This window comes from Musa acuminata, chromosome BXJ2-1, assembly GCF_036884655.1.
Source record: "Musa acuminata AAA Group cultivar baxijiao chromosome BXJ2-1, Cavendish_Baxijiao_AAA, whole genome shotgun sequence".
NCBI classification, from domain to species: domain Eukaryota; kingdom Viridiplantae; phylum Streptophyta; class Magnoliopsida; order Zingiberales; family Musaceae; genus Musa; species Musa acuminata.
In genome coordinates this window covers 29,824,140-29,841,726 of record NC_088338.1, presented here as the reverse complement: position 1 = coordinate 29,841,726, position 17,587 = coordinate 29,824,140, and positions in this window count along the sequence as shown.

Sequence of the window (17,587 nt, the reverse complement as noted above, 5' to 3'; positions counted from 1 at the left end):
TTCTTCTTCTTCTTCTTCTTTTCTCAAACTCACGTTGGCTGCAACTCTTCAGGTTTATTTTCTTTAACCTTTCATCTAATTATTTGTGTTTTGGCTAATGCAAAAGTTGTAAGGTGTCATGCATGCATGAAAGGGGCTAGGTGTCATCTTTAGATCAAAGATAAGTGGCACCAACCTTAAGTTAGCTAGTGACACATGTCCACTATATATATATATATATATATATATATATATATATATATATATATATATATATATATATATATATATATATATATATATATATATATATATATATATATTTTAACTTAAATCTGAATCTTTCATAAATTATATCAAACTTCTAATATTTACTCTTAGGTCCCTAGCCATAAACTTTTAATATAATATTATTGAATATAAAATAATTATTAAATAATCCTTATTTTTACAAACAAACCTTTTACTAAATTTTTAAAAATGGGGATGTTACACTCTCCCCTCCTTAAAGAAAAATTTAGTCCTCTAAATTTATCATACCTCATTCGACGAAAAGATGAGGATAAGCTTTCATCATTTCTTCCTCAAGCTCCCAAGTTGTTTCCTCTCCAAAATGATATCTCCAGATCACTTTAACTAGAGGGATAACCTGATTCCTCAATATCTTTTCTTTTTTATCAACAATTTGAGTGGGCTCTTCCACATAAGACAAGTCTTTATCAATCACCATCAGCTCATACTTAATGATATGAGAGGGATCAGGTATATACTTTTTGATCATTGAAATATGAAATATATCATGGATATGGCACAATGATGGTGGCAAGGCAATCCTGTAAGCGACAGAACCAACCCTTTCAAGAATCTCAAAAGGTCCAATAAATCTTGGGCTTAACTTTTCTTTTTTCCTAAATCTTACAATGCCTTTAGAAGGGGAGACCTTCAAGAATACAAAATCCCCGATTTGAACTCAATATTTCGTCTTCTGTTATCAGCATAACTCTTTTGACGACTCTAAGCAGTCTTTAACCTTTTTCTTATAAGTTGAATTTTCTCAGTAGTCTCTTGTACTTTTTCTGGTGCTAATAACTTTCTATCACTAATTTCTTCCCAACATATAGGCATCCTGCACTTTCGCCCATATAAAGCTTCATAAGGAGCCATCTGAATACTTGAATGATAACTATTATTGTAAGTGAACTCAATAAGAGAGATATCTTTATCCCATTCACCTTTCCAATCCATAATATAGGCTCGAAGCAAATCCTCAAGTGTTTAAATGGTTCTTTCTGATTGACCATCAGTTTGAGGGTGATAAGCAATGCTAAACTTGACTTTAGTGCTAATAGATTCATGTAACCTTCTCCAAAATCTAGATAGAAATATGAAGTCTCTGTCAGAGATTATCTCCTTTGGAACACCATTAAGTCTTACTATTTCATTTATATATAAATCTGCAAGCCTATCAAGAGAATAAGTCATATTGATCGGTAGGAAATGTGCAGATTTCGTTAACCTATCATTGATAACCCAAATAGCATCATGCTTTCTAGAAGTTCGGGGTAGTCCTGAAATAAAGTCCATGGTAATACATTCCCATTTCCATTCAGGAATATCTAAAGGTTGCAACAAACCTCTAGGTCTTTGGTGTTCTGCTTTGATTTGCTGACAAGTCAAACACTTTGAAACATATATTGCAATCTCCTTCTTCATGCCTTCCCACCAATAATGACTTTGGAGATCTCTATACATCTTAGTGCTACCAGGGTGCATGGTGTACTTTGAATTATGACCATCCCTCAGGATTTGATTTTTGATATCTGAGTCATTTGAAACACATATTCTATCCTCAAATCTCAATAAGCCATCCTCTGAAACTCAAAAATTCAGTTTCAATCCCTTTTCTACTTCATTCCTTAAGCAGATCAAGCGTCGATCTCGTAGTTGTCCTCCTTTAATTTGTTGAATGAGATCATATTGCACTTGGATGGAGGCCATTAATATCATTGAGTCTTGCCCTTTTCTCATAACATTCGAATCATAATTCTCTTCTAATAACTTCCATTACTTCACAACCAAAGTCGCCATAAAACTTATAGATTTTCTACAAAGGGCATCTACTACAACATTAGCTTTACCCGGGTGATAACGAATGGTACAATCATAATCCTTTAGAAGTTTTATCCATCTTCTTAACTAACACCGAAGCACCCCATGATGAAACACTGGCACCGGAGCACCCTTATCTAATAGTCCTTGTAGTTGCTTTTTCAATTCCACTTACTCAAATGGTGTCATTCTATAAAGAGGCTTAGATATTGGAATTGTCCCAATGACCAAATCAAAAGCAAATTCATCCTCTCTGTCTAGAGATAATCTAGGCAAGTCATCTTAAGATACATCAGGCAAGGAGGTGAATCATGCCCAATACTCTCAAAATAAAAGATGGGATGATCTAGTATACAAAAAGTGATCATTTTGTATAACAATCTATACTGGTATGATTGGAAGATAGTCAATCCATACTTAATATAATATCAAAACTCCCAATATCTAGGAGAACTAAATCAGCAAGAAGTTTGTGTTCTCCAATAGAAATTAAACAAGATGACCAGATCGAGTTTGTTATCAAACAATCCCTAATAGTCGTATTTACATATAGCATACAATCCAGTGGTTTAGGTTGAATGCCCATGTGATAAGCAAAATATTGCGAATCAAATCATAGATGAGACACATGGTCCAACAAATATTTGCATTCTTTCATAAACATGAATAGTACCTTCGACTACTAATTCAAAAGCTTTAGAATCATATTCCGTGATAACATACACTCTGACATGGGCTGATGATTTATGAGGCAGTGATTCATTCTTCTTGTCCAAAGGACAGTCTTTTATTTTATGATCCAAATTTTTATAAGCAAAATAGGCTCCAGTCACCTACAAATACAAACTTATTTCATAATTTAACTCACATCATACACAGGATTGAATCTTTTGTGGTGACTTCCCTTTTCAAATCGATGATGTCTTGACCCTCTTATTATCACATTTGGATTCAATTCTAATCTTTTTTCTTTTTTTGGTAAACTTGTCCTTTCTATTCCTATCCTTGATCTCTAGAAATTCTTTTGATCATCAGAACAATTTTGTACATCAAATATCTTCTCCAATCGCATCATCTATTTTTTTGCTACCAATGTATTAGGTTCACCACGTTTCTACTACGTCACTTTGATTTAATATCCCCGATCAACCCTTTTATCGCACTTAATTAATCAAAAGCAGACGAAGTAGGAGGACTAAATGTCCTCGTCATCCTAGATTCCAAAAATGCATCAAAGAAAATTTTCACCAATCACTATAGTTCACTAGACCTTAATATATTTTGCACGTCAACATATCGAATATTTCAGTGATACTCAAACGATGCTCTGATACCACTCTGTCATGCCTCCCGAATTTAATTCTCATTTAGGAGGTGTGAACCTAACTCAAGATTGATAATATTATAATTCAACAAACAATCCAGGATCCAATCACACATTTGAGGTCACTAAGAAAAACCTTCAAGTCATTCACCTCTACAATCCACAATTCACAAAACCTGTGCAGTTTATAATCATACATCCTGTCACTAGATGATTCTTAAAATCCAAAAGCAACTTGACTAAACCATCACTATATCATAAATCCATAACCACGACAATTAATGCAATCACAAAACCAACATGTACTATATGTTTATATCAGTACACAGTTTAAACTTAACATTTCAAAAATCCTGACGTAAGAGGTACTTTTCAAATATTTACAAGATACATCAATCTAGATTTGTCATTGATATTTCATTACACATAAAAAGAACTTATACAACATCAACCTATCAAGTACGAAATATTTGCCCCAAAATCTTCTAGCCTTCCACTGCCTCAACCAAATTTACACATTTTAGTGAGCGATAAGCTATCCTGAAAAATTTATATATCAACGGGGTGAGCATATAAAGCTCAGCAAGTGACTAACATATCCATAGCAAAGAGGATAGGTTTCAAACAAATAAGGTATCAAAATAAAAAGCAGAGATACAAGATGAAACAATAGCATGTTTTGTTTGAATGCAGAATTACAATGTCATATCGTTCGAAGCATATTTTTTTCATACAATCGAGGAAAGGTAAATGGAGCATATCATTGGCATAAGGAGCATATCGATGACATATGGTAATTTCAAGGCATAACAAAGACGTAAGGAGCATTTTGGATATCATAAATGCAGAATTACGATGTCATTTCGTTTGAAGCACGTTTTGTTCATACAATCGAGGAAAGGTAATTGGAGCATATCATTGGCATAAGGAGCATATTGATGACATATGATAATTTCAAGGCATAACAAACACATAAGGAACATTTTGGATATCAATGGTATATAAAATAGTTCGGAACATATCAATGGTGAATGAAATGCTTCAGAACGTATCAATGACATATTGAAATATTTCAGAAGCATAAGAAGCATTTCAGAACATATCGAAGAACAAATACGAAATAGAAGCTCAAACGTCGTACTCTAGCATAGTGCATGTGAGGTTTAACTCAGTGGTGGCTCCACGCCGTGATGAGTTCTCGACTCCATCCACGGGTAGCCCTTTCCTACTCGAGCCCTCTCATCCTGCCCAAGTACTAGGTTGGCTCTGAATTTCATATCAAACAGATAGAAGGTGAAGTGGGATTCCAAACATAATATGGTCCATCCATTTCTGAATGACCACCAAACATAATCTAGAGCAGCGCGGGCTCTAAGCACATACCCTTTACCATTTCTAGCAAAGGTCCAAATAATCCCACACACACCAGAGTACAAAAGGGTATTATGAATAATGAATTGGGATATATCATAAGCACATGCGGAACAACGAAATGTACATATGCCTTTCGAGTCAATATGATACAAACATAATCTTTCATAAATGTATTCAGATTTGAAAGAAAACAAAAGTAAGAGCATACAAGGATTTTAACAAATCATATATAGCTCAATTGAAATAAGAAAGTTAGGTGAATTTAATGTCCAAAGAAATGAAACTGGAAGAGGCACATATCGAAAGCAAATGCGGAACAATGGGATGCATGTGCCGAATCATTACGATGCAAACATGATCTTTAGATGATAGCTACAGATGTACAAATAAATAAAGGACAAAAGTATACAGGAATTTAAGGTAATAATGTAAAGCTTAACTGAAGTAAGAGTTTTTGCCGAAATCGATTTCCAAAGAGAAGAAACAAGAAAGCCGAAATCGACCAAAGCTCGATTATGGCAGAATTTGATAGGAACATTGTATGAACTATTTTGATAACCAATTATACTCCAATTTATACAAAATAGGTGTCATTAGAAAGCTTTGTCAATCTAGTTTTATGCAAATCAAGTTTAACAAGAATTGAAATTTAAAACAGGGAGTTACAGATAATTTCGTAGCGAAAGGTCTGAAAATATTAGCTCTATTTTACTGAATCTATAGGGTCGATGAAAGCAGATGTTTCAGTTAGCAATTGTACTCCAAAAATATCAAATCAGGAATACAGAGAAAGAATTTTTTAGTCTAGCTTCGAATAAATTATATTTTGTATGAATCTGAGTTCACAGCAGAAAGTTATAATTAGTTAAGCAACAAGAGGTTAGAAATTTCAATCCCTGTTTTGCAGAATCTGTAGGGTTAATTTAAACAGAAGTCGTAGTAGGTATTTATACTCCAAATCATTCGATCTTAGTATCAAAATAAAGATTTTTTTGTCTACTTTCAAATGGAATAGGTCTTGTCTAAATCAGAGTTTAGTACAAAATGTTATGACCGAAACATTGCATAGAGGTCAGATTACCAAAAAATTACAAATTCATAGCTTTATATCAAAACGAAAGAAGGTCTAGTTCTCAGTTGAAATCTTTCAAATTTTGCAGAATAAAAATGGAAACAAAGATTAAGGTTACTGTGGGATGGGGTTAGAACACTTGCCTTAAAATTATTTGAATCCCAAATGTGGAGAAATTGATGAAAAACCTCAAGCTCTTCTTCTTCTTCTTCTTCTTCTTCTTCTTCTTCTTCTTCTTCTTTTCTCAAACTCATGTTGGCTGCAACTCTTCAGGTTTGTTTTCTTTAACCTTTCATCTAATTATTTGGGTTTTGGCTAATGCAAAAGTTGTAAGGTGTCATGCATGCATGAAAGGGGCTAGGTGTCATCTTTAGATCAAAGATAAGTGGCACCAACCTTAGGTTAGCTAGTGACACATGTCCACTATATATATATATATTTTTTTTTTTAACTTAAATCTGAATCTTTCATAAATTATATCAAACTTCTAATATTTACTCTTAGGTCCCTAGCCATAAACTTTTAATATAATATTATTTAATATAAAATAATTATTAAATAATCCTTATTTTTACAAACAAACCTTTTACTAAATTTTTAAAAATGGGGATGTTACAGTGTGACCCTTTAGGCCCAATATCGAGCTAGCCGTGAGTCATACCTGTTAGAAATAATTCTAACTTAGTGAATTATTATCTCTGTAATAATTCACTTGACTTATCGACTACGAACGTACTAGGCCACTACGCTGTAGTCCCCATACGATACAGGGGAATGCAATCCAATGGACCTGTCTGTCCTTAGTTACCGTATACCTATAGTCCCTCATCTATCTAATATCCGAAAGATCGTATATCTAGCATGGTGTTGTCAGACCCATACAGTTTCTACTCGAGTCTCGCTCTAATCGGATTCTCCCGGAGAACTCTTTTTCTCTTAACCCGAATGACCTTGGCCAGGGATTTGTCTGAGCAAGAACACATGGGATATTCCTCTTATGACGCCGAGAGTGGATGATCCTCTATCGACACTCAATAGCCCTCGTAAGGTCGACTACCACTCCCAATGACCAGTTGTACTAGATCTGGGACATCCAAACCTATAAGTATGGTATCAAAGAGTGGAGCAGTCATTCAGGACATCCTTAGTGTCTCAAGTCTAAGGACTAAATACACCACTAGGACTATGGAATCGCTGTCTGACAATAACGCATCATCAACCATCCAGCATTCCAAAAGCGGATCAATCAGTTAACTCATTCTCCAATGAGCACCTATACTGTATCCTTAGTGTCCCCACACAAGCAGCTATGAGACCAGTTGCATCCATCATATGGATAGGTATATAGCATACCAGTCTGTCCGGTTATCACGATGTCCCTTGTTAGGACTCTAGCTAGGAGAGTCCTACTTGAGAGGGGCATTCATATAAAATCTACCTAAGCCGGCCCCTATTAAAGAGGTGAAGAGGCCGGCTAGGGTTAGGAGGTTGTTTCTTAGAGATGAATTAGGAGTTGTAAAGGAATAGGAGTCTTGAGTAGAAGTCCTATTAGGAGTTGGTTAGAAGTATGAGTCTTGAGTATGAGTCATATTAGGAGTTAGGGTTTAGAAACCCTATTAATAGCCATGTATTCCTCCTCTTTTGATAAGCAATAGATGAATCTTTTCTGCAGCCTTTGAGCAGCAACTTGGAGGGAGGAACCCCTATAGAGTTCCAAGGAGGCCGATCCCCTAAAGAAATCAACCCCAAGTTTAGAATCTGCAAGGGTTCTAACACCTGGTATTAAAGCAGCGTTCTTGGCATCTCGCTGCCCTTCTATAGCCATCCATCAACCCTCTACAACTGCCCAAAGCAATTCCCACAATTGCTTAAGAGTTCGTTGCCAAATTCCACTGTCATCTCCACTACGACGGATCATCCTTTGATCTCCCCGTGAATTGCAATAGGTTCTGGTTTCCTACCTTACTGCTGCTGCAATTTAGTTATCCTTATTTGAAAATCCCAAAAAAATTATTCCTATATTGCTGCATAAACTTTTCGTCATAAAGTTTTCATCTCTACGACGAAAGATACATTGCAGAATTCCAACCGTATAGCACCGTCTGTTTGATCTTGCTACTGTGTTTTTTCTATCCAAATCTCTACGAAATTTTTATGACATCTTTGACATTTCCTAACAGCAGATTTCCTTTGGTTTTGTCAAAATATTCTCAATATCAACCATTGATATTTTACGTCTAATCCGCTATACTTGAAAATCTGCACTATAAAATTTCAGCCGCATAGCACTGTTTGTTTGATCTTGATACTACATTGTTTCTATCCAAATCTCTACGAAATTTTTATGATAGCTTTGACACTTCATAACAGTAGAATTTCCTTTGGTTTCATCAAAAAATTCTCAATATAAACCACTGATTTTTTACGTCCAATCTGTCTAAATGGCTTTACCTATCGAGAATTGTAGCAGGTTTGATGTTAAGGTCGTCGATGGATGGATTTTGAAGTATGATCATAGGCGCCCGCAAGTGAAACTGTTGCTGATCATGAGGCCTTACCAAGAGATAATTGCATATTTCTTCCTTCTCCCTCTTGATGATCATGAGGCCATGCTCATAATTAAATGGTTTACGACATTAGGTGATATTTCTTAGAATTTTATCCAACTAATTATGAAATTTTACAGCAAGGAGAAACAGGTGATACTGAACGGGAAACGTGGGGGCGACGTAACGACGATTTGCACACAACAAATGGAAAAGGTTTTGCATAAAGCATGTAGCAGATTTTTGGTACAACTTGAGCAGCAAACTAAGGGAGAGCCAATAGAATTTAAAGATCCAAACCTACTTCCTTTGCTTGCTGAATTTTCAGATATATTTGACGAACCATACAACCTACCTCTTACCCGTCGGCATGATCATTATATAACGATTCTTTCAGGCAAACCTCCAACAAATACTCGGTCATATCAATATCTACATCTCCAGAAGGATGAAATAGAAAGGATTGTAAAAGAGATGCTCAAAACAGGAGTTATTCGGCCAAGTTGCAACCTCTACTCTTCACCGGTGCTACTTGTACGCAAGAAGGACAGAACATGGCGAATATGCGTTGATTTCCGAGCTCTCAATGGCATAACCATCAAGGAAAAATATCTTATTCCAATAGCAGATGGATTGCTAGATGAAAGGGAGCACAAATCTTCACAAAGCTTGACCTTTGATCCAGGTATCATCAAATATGAGTGTGCGAAGAAGACATACCAAAAACCACCTTTTGAACACACAACAACCACTATGAATTTTTGCTTTCTTCAACAGAAGGTGAAATATCTTGGGCATATCATATCAGAGGAAGGTGTGACAGTGGACCCCTTCAAAATTGAAGCAATGCAAAACTGGCCTACCCCGAGGAACATAAAATTGCTACGTGGCTTTCTGGGTTTAATAGGCTACTATCGGAAGTTCGTGAAAAACTATGGAAAGATCAATGCACCACTTACTTTCTTACTGGAAAAAGATGTCTTCCGATGGTTAGACAGAGCCACCACTGCCTACGACAAACTTAAGGCAGCCATGACAACAACGCTAGTGCTAACACTACCAGATTTCAACCGACCCTTCATTATTGAGGCCAACGCATCTGGAGTCGGAATTGGAGCCATTCTCATGCAAGATGGTCGACCACTCGCATACACTAGCAAGGCATTATCTCCCTCCCATCAAAATAAGTCAACATATGATAAGGAGATGTTCGCCATTGTGCGCGCAGCAACGAGTTGGAGACCCTACTCGATTGGTCAACGATTTCAAATTAAAACCGACCATAAAAGCCTCAAGTACTTTTTGGAGCGAAAGATATCATCCCCTGAGCAGCAAAAATGGGTAACAAAACTTCTTGGATTTGATTATGAAATAACTTACAAAAAGGGGAAAGAGAATGTTCTAGCAGATGCGCTTTCGCAGCTACCCGAGCAAGCTGAAGTTTCGGCTATTTCACTTCCGACCAGCGACTTCCTTGAGGATATTAAGATGGAATGGTAGGAAGATTCAGAGACTAGTAAGATTATAAAACAATTGGAGGAAGCACCAAGCTCCGTGGCTCATTACAATTGGGACTCAAAAGTATTACACTATAAGGGACGCATTGTGCTTATGATAAATTCTACTTGCATCTTCACGAGTAGATTTTGGACAAAGTTATTCCATATGCAGGGTACTAAATTGAAAAGGAGCACGGCATATCACCCACAAATCAACGGCCACACAAAAGTTGTAAATAGGTGCTTGGAGACAGCCCAAAGCCAAGTGCCATTATTAATCAACGGATCGTGACTCAACGACGATGACCCACTACTATAGTGCTAATACAGTGGGTGAACCTACCAATAGAAGATGCCACTTGGGAGAACTATGATGACTTGAAGATCAAATTCCCAAAATTCATGAATCGTCAGGCTCGAGGACAAGGCTGATTTGAAGAAGGCGGGTATGTTAGGACTCTAGCTAAGAGAGTCCTAATTGCGAGGGGCATTCATGTAAAACCTACCTAAGCTGACCCCTATTAAAGAGGTGAAGAGGCCGGCTAGGGTTAGGAGGTTGTTTCTTATAGATGAATTAGGAGTTATAAAGGAATAGGAGTCTTAACTAGAAGTCCTATTAGGAGTTGGTTAGAAGTAGGAGTCCTATTAGGAGTTAGGGTTTAGAAACCCTATAAATAGCCATGTATTCCTCCTCTTTTGATAAGCAATAGATGAATCTTTTCTGCAGCCTTTGAGCAGCAACTTGGGGGGAGGAACCCCTATAGAGTTCCAAGGAGGCCGATCCCCTAAAGAGATCAACCCCAAGTTTAGAATCTGCAAAGGTTCTAACATCCCTCTCGAGTAACCTATGACTGGATTATTTAGGATATGTGTTTAAAGGTAAATCGGTCTTATTATTGTGATCTCATCATGATCTGATTCCCATTGCACGGATCCAAGGACATCATAATATATACATGCATATATGTAATAATCAATATAAAGTAATAAATATCAAAATATAATAAGCAAAAATATTCCGTGTCTAGTCACACATGCCATCACTCACGTGATTGGCTTGCTAGGCACCTATGACTAGCACATTCAAGAGAGGAGTGAAACATGTACGGGTTGTCTCCTAAACCCGGCAAAAGGAGAAAAGCTGTAAAAGGTGGTTAGCCTTCGCCTATTGAAGTAAGGCCTCCAGTAGACGCTAGAGACCTTATCGGAGGAGGAAGCCGAAAGTGGATGTAGGTCACGATTGACCGAACCACTCTAAATCTGGTTTAAATTTTGTTTTGAGCAATCTTCTTTAACTGCAAATCATTTTGTAGTAAAGTACTTCTTCTCCTCATCTTGTTTTCACTACACTTACACTCTCTTGTGTTTTAAAGTAATTATCTTTCCGAATCGATTTCTTTCGAATGTACAAAATATTTTCTGAAATCGCATAAGTTTTCTGCTGCACTAATTAACCTCACCCCCCCCCCCTCCCTACTACACTCTTGATCCTAACAATTGATATTAGAGCAAGGTTCACTCTCGTTTGGTTTAAAACCCAAGAGAGATAACATTTGCTAGCAAACAAGAAGGCCATTCAATTACACGTCTACCCATATTCAATGGGACGGATCACACATATTGAAAGACAAGAATGAGGATCTTCCCTATTTCAATGGATTTTGAGCTTTGGAATATTATTGAAAATGGATTTCAAAAGTCTTCTCTTCCAATGAACGATTGGAATGAGTTGGAGAAGAAGACTTTTGCTTTAAACACAAAGGCTATGAATGCCTTATTTTGTGCATTAGATAAAAATAAATTTAATCGAGTGTCAATTTGTGAAACGGCTTTTAATATTTGGCATACACTCGAAGTGACTCATGAAGGTACTAGTTGAGTGAAAGAGTCAAAAATTAACCTTTTCATGCATTCTTATGAATTGTTTCGAATGAACCAAGTGAAACCATTGGAGACATATACGCCCGATTTATGGATGTCGTCAATGGTCTAAAAGGACTTGGAAAAGGTTTCTCGGATTTTGAACTCGTTAATAAAGTTTTAATATCCCTTCCAAAGTGTTGGGACCCTAAAGTAACGACTATTCAAGAGCCAAAGTTCTTACTAATTTTTCTCTTGAATTACTAATTGGGTCACTAATGACCTATGAAATGACATGTAAAGCTCATGAAGAGCTTGAGGACACCCTTCCAAAGAACAGGAAGCATATAACACTGAGAACACAAGAAGACCACTTGAGAGAAAACTCAAGTGATGAGGACTTTGATGATAACTTGGCACTTTTAACAAGGAAATTCAAAAAAAATTATTAAAAGAAATAAATTTAAAAATGACACTAAAAATAAATTTGAACCCAAGAAAGATCAAGTAATTTGCTATGAATACAAGAAACCAGGACACTACAAGAGTGAATGTCCCCAAGCCAAGAAGAGAAGAAGGCGCTCAAAGCAACATGGGACGACTCAAGCACATCCGAATAAGAGGAGCCGACCAACATTGAACAAATTGCTCACTATGCGCTAATGGCCATTGGAGATGAGGTAACAAGTTCATTAGATGCAAATTTATCATTTGATGAATTATTAAATGCTTTTCATGATTTATTTGATGAATGTAAAATAATTAGTAAAAAATATAAATTATTAAAAAACGAGCATGATTCTCTTATTAGTGATTTTGATAAATTAAAAATTGAGCATAATAATAGTTTAGCTCCATGTACGAAATGTCATGATTTAGAAATAATTTAAAAGGAAAACTTGCTACTCAAAGATACCTTGAACAAATTTGAGGTTGATAGCAAGTCATTAAACATGATCCTTGCCAACAAGGGTCACGTTCATAGAAAAGGCGGAATTGGATTTGTGAGTAGCTCTCACCATAATCTAACCACCATTGTTAAAGGCCCTACCTTGCATGTTTCATCCAAAAGAAATGCAACTTTTGTTGTAAACTTAGACATATAGCTTATCATTGTCCATTTAAAAGGTATAATCCACATAAATTGATTTTGGTTCCTAAAGGAACCATAAAGAACTCCATGCAAAATGATAAGTTAAGCCGATCGATTTTTTAAGCACCCAAGGTCAAATGGGTACCTAAAATTCATCCTCTTTTGTAGAAACGTATACCATCACAAGCTATGAGCAAGAAATGGTACCTTGATAGTGGATGCTCAAGGCATATGGCCAGAGATCAATCTTAATTCTCTAAGCTTGCTAGCATAGACGAAGAATATGTCACGTTCAGAGACAACAACAAGGGTAAAATCATTGGCAAAGGAACTATAGGTAACAAATCCAACTTCTTTATTGAAGATGTATTGTTAGTTGATGGCTTAAAACATAACCTCTTGAGCATTAGGCAATTATGTGATAAAGGATATATTATTAAATTTGAATCTAATGCTTGCATTATTAAAAAACCAGACAAAAACACATCTATGATTGTATTAAAATAAAATAATGTATACACCATTGACATTAATGATCTTTGCAATGAAATGTGTTTTTCGGTTTTGAATGACGATGCTTGGCTTTGGCATAGGAGATTAGGTCATGCTAGCATGAAACTAATCACCCAAATTTCATCTAAAGAACTTTTAAGAGGAATTCCTCATATCAAGTTCTTCAAAGATAATGTGTGTGATGCTTGTCAACTAGGAAAACAAATAAAAGGTAGCTTCAAACCTAAGAACCAAATAAGCACCTCTAGACCTTTACAATTGATCCATATGGACTTGTTCGGACCAATTGCTACATCAAGCCTAGGAGGTAGTAAATATGCATTTATCATCGTGGATGATTATAGTAGATACACATGGACTTATTTTTTGGCATACAAAAGTGAATGCTTTAGGTATTTCTCTAAGATTTGTAAACTTGTTCAAAATGAAAAGGGTTTTATGATTTCGTCAATTCGAAGTGATCACGGTGGTGAATTTCAAAACCATGATTTCCAAGAATTTTGTGAATCTAATGGATACAACCACAACTTCTCTACTCCAAGAAATCCTCAACAAAATGGAGTAGTAGAAAGAAAGAATACAAATTTACAAGAAATGACAAGAACCATGTTGAATGAACATAGCCTACCTAAATATTTTTGTGCCGAAGCCGTAAACATGGCATGCTATGTCATGAATAGAGTTCTAGTAAGACCCTTACTCACCAAAACTCCCTATAAGTTATGGAACAACAAAAAAACTAATGTTTCATATTTTAAAGTTTTTGGGTGTAAGTGTTTTATCTTGAATGAAAAAGATGTCTTAGGAAAATTTGATGCTAAATTCGATGAAGGAATTTTTCTTGGCTATTCTTCTATTACTAAAATATTTTGTATCTTTAATAAAAGAACTTTGATTATAGAAGAATCCATTCATGTTGTTTTTAATGAGGTTTTCGAAATTAAAAAAAATGATTTTGATGATGATGTTAATTTTGATGCTTTGAATTTAAATAAAACCCTTTCTCCATCAAGCAACTTAGATGCATCTACTTCCGAAACATCCTTGCCCAAGGATTAGAAGTATGTAGATACTCATCTTAAGTTGTTAATCATAGGAGACACATCTAAAGGGGTTCAAACACGTTCTTCTCCTAAAATGCGAACTTTGCTAGATGTAGATTAGATAGAAAAAGTACTTCAAGAACATGTCAATTTTTAGGATATGCACTTGTTTCTTAGACTTCCAAGAAATAAAATTCGGTTGCACTATCTACAACCGAAGCTGAGTACATTGCAGCTAGTGCATGCTTTGCACAAGTTGTGTAGATGAAAAACACTTTAGAGGATTATAAGATTCATCTTAAAAATATCCCCATAAAATGTGATAACATAAGTGAAATATGTTTAACAAAGAATCTCATTCAACACTCTAGAACAAAACATATTGACATTAGGCAACACTTTATACGAGATCATGTCACTAATCATGATGTAATCCTAGAGTTTATTGATACAAAACATCAATTAGCCGATATTTTTACAAAGCCTTTAAGTGAAGAATAATTTGCTTTTATTATAAGAGAATTAGAAATGTTAATATGTCCGAATGTATAAATTTGTTAAATTTTATTTTCGAACTTTCTTTATTCTTTGATCAATCACTTAAATTATGTACTGCGAATTTTACATGATGATAAGATTGTGTGCCTCAATTTCATGTTTACTTTCATGATTATGATTTCTATTGAAAATTGAGAAGTGTTAATCATACATCGGATTCTTAATTTTTGAGTACTACAAAGCACTAATGATTTTTCCTTATGCAAGTAGTGATGAAAAGCTATGATAAAACACTTTATAAATGCATGAATTTGATGCATATTTTCTTTCTGGACTATCTTTCACTTAATATATTTCTTGAATGGAGCTTTCACGAGTCTATGCCATATAAAGTTGATTTTTGATATATAGAAGTCATTGACAAATGTATCTCTCATGGATTTATCTCTTGTGAATTTTTAATTGAGAAATAAATTTGATATGATAATTCTTTCACATGAATTCTTTCTTAATGAAGGAAAAAAAAAATTTTAGATGAACACTTGCAAGGATTTAATTTCACATGAATATCTTGATCCTTGTGAAAAATGAAGCATGATTTAATGACACTCTTTTATCGTTTTTAACTTCATTCAAAGTTGGTTCTCAATGGTTTTTTCTCCTTACTTTCCTCCATGCGACATTTTAATGAAAAATAAAAAGGGGAGAAGTTGATGGAAGCTATCTCGTTAAATATTTATAACTTTTAATGTGAGAACTTTTGAATGATATCATGTCATGAATACTTGAAATATAATTTGTATGAATTTCTTTATAATTTGAAATATGATATGAATTTTTACCACACTTGCATTTATTGTTGAATTGTTCTCCTTTTTGTTGATGACAAAGGGGGAGAAATAATACCAAAATGTAGTAAATTGAGGATAAATATATGCAATTTATTGATGATAAATGTATGTAATTTTACACTTGAAAAGGTTACATGTTAACTTTTCTTCATTATGATAATATATCTAAAGCTTAACTTGCAATTTTATAAATTGATATCTTAGAATGATGAATTCCTATGTTTGTCATTCTTCATTATTTGAAATATAAGACTTAAAAATAGATGTCATTCCTTGACATCATGTTAGATCATGATAGGAATCATGATGTGAGTATTAATAAGTTTAAATGAACTTAACAATATGTCTCTTGAATTCAAATGTCTTGAATTCAAGAATGACTTTTATCAAGTATGGCATATAGATAGGGGGAGTTAAGGTTAACTCTGTCATCAATTGATTGTCATCATCAAAAAGGGGGAGATTGTTGAATCTCAGATTTTGATGATAAGTCAATTGTAATTTGTTTGATCTAATATGTATATTGAGAAAAAGTGTGCAGGATTAACTACGATGGCAGTAAGACTTGAAGCAAGTGTTGTGCTGGAGTCAAGATCGAGATCACATTGGGAGTTCGAGAGTTCGTCGGAAGTCCAGACGTTCATCGGAAGATCTGGGAGAACCAACCGAGAAAGTCCAAAAGCTTGCCATAGAAGCTCATCGGAACTCGCCAAGAAGATTGTCGTAAAGTCCAGGAGCTTGCCAGGAGTCCGCCAGAGCATTGCCGAGAGTTCGTCGGATGTTCGCTAGAAGTACACCGGAAGTGCAATTGATGCATCGGAACATAAATTACAGTAATCATGTCTTAATTGTCATAGTTAGAGTGTAAATTAAGTTAAGATTTGGAGGTAATCTCACTAACTTAATTAGGGGCCAACTAAGCCCTAAGATGGCCTGGTTTGGGCTAGATTCAAGGCCCAATCAGGACCCTAAATTCCTGGCCGACGGTGGCACCGCTTGGGAGACTCGATCTCCCAAGAATTCTGGGTGGTGGTACCGCCCCTATCAGGCGGTAGCACCATCGGTAGTTATTGCTGCTAGTGGTGGTACCGCCCCTGTCAAGCGGTGGTACCGCCAGAGCTCGGTCTTTGAGCTCTGTCAGGCAGTAGTGCCACCCAGACTGAGCAGTAGTACCGCCCAGTGGCAGATGTCAGGCGGTAGTACCGCCCAGTAATGGCGATGGTACCGCTAGTACCCCGAAAATCCAAGATGAAACACTTATTGGCTCCATTTTGAAAGTCATTGGGGTCTATAAATACCTCACCCTTTTCTGCATAAAAGAGTAGTGAAAACTTGATACATTCTTGAGTTTTTGAAGTATCAAATAGTTGTAAAAGTGCTAGAGTTCTCCTCCTCCTTTTATAAGTGTGGAGATCATTCAAGAGAGGAGTGAAACTTATAAGAGTTGTCTCCTAAACCTGGCAAAAGGAGAAAAGCTGTAAAAGGTGGTTGGCCTTCGCCTATTGAAGGAAGGCCTCTAGTGGACGTCGGTGACCTCGTCGGAGGAGGAAGCCAAAAGTAGATGTAGGCCACAATTGACCGAACTACTCTAAATCTGGTTTGCATTTCGTTTTAAGCAATCTTTTTTAACTACAAATCATTTTATAGCAAAGTACTTTTTCTCCTCATCTTGCTTTCACTACACTTACGCTCTCTTACGTTTTAAAGTAATTATCTTTCCAATCGATTTTCTTCGAACGTACAAAATATTTTCTGAAATCGCATAAGTTTTCTGCTACACTAATTCACCACCCCCCACCTCTTAGTGCGCTCTTAATCCTAACACA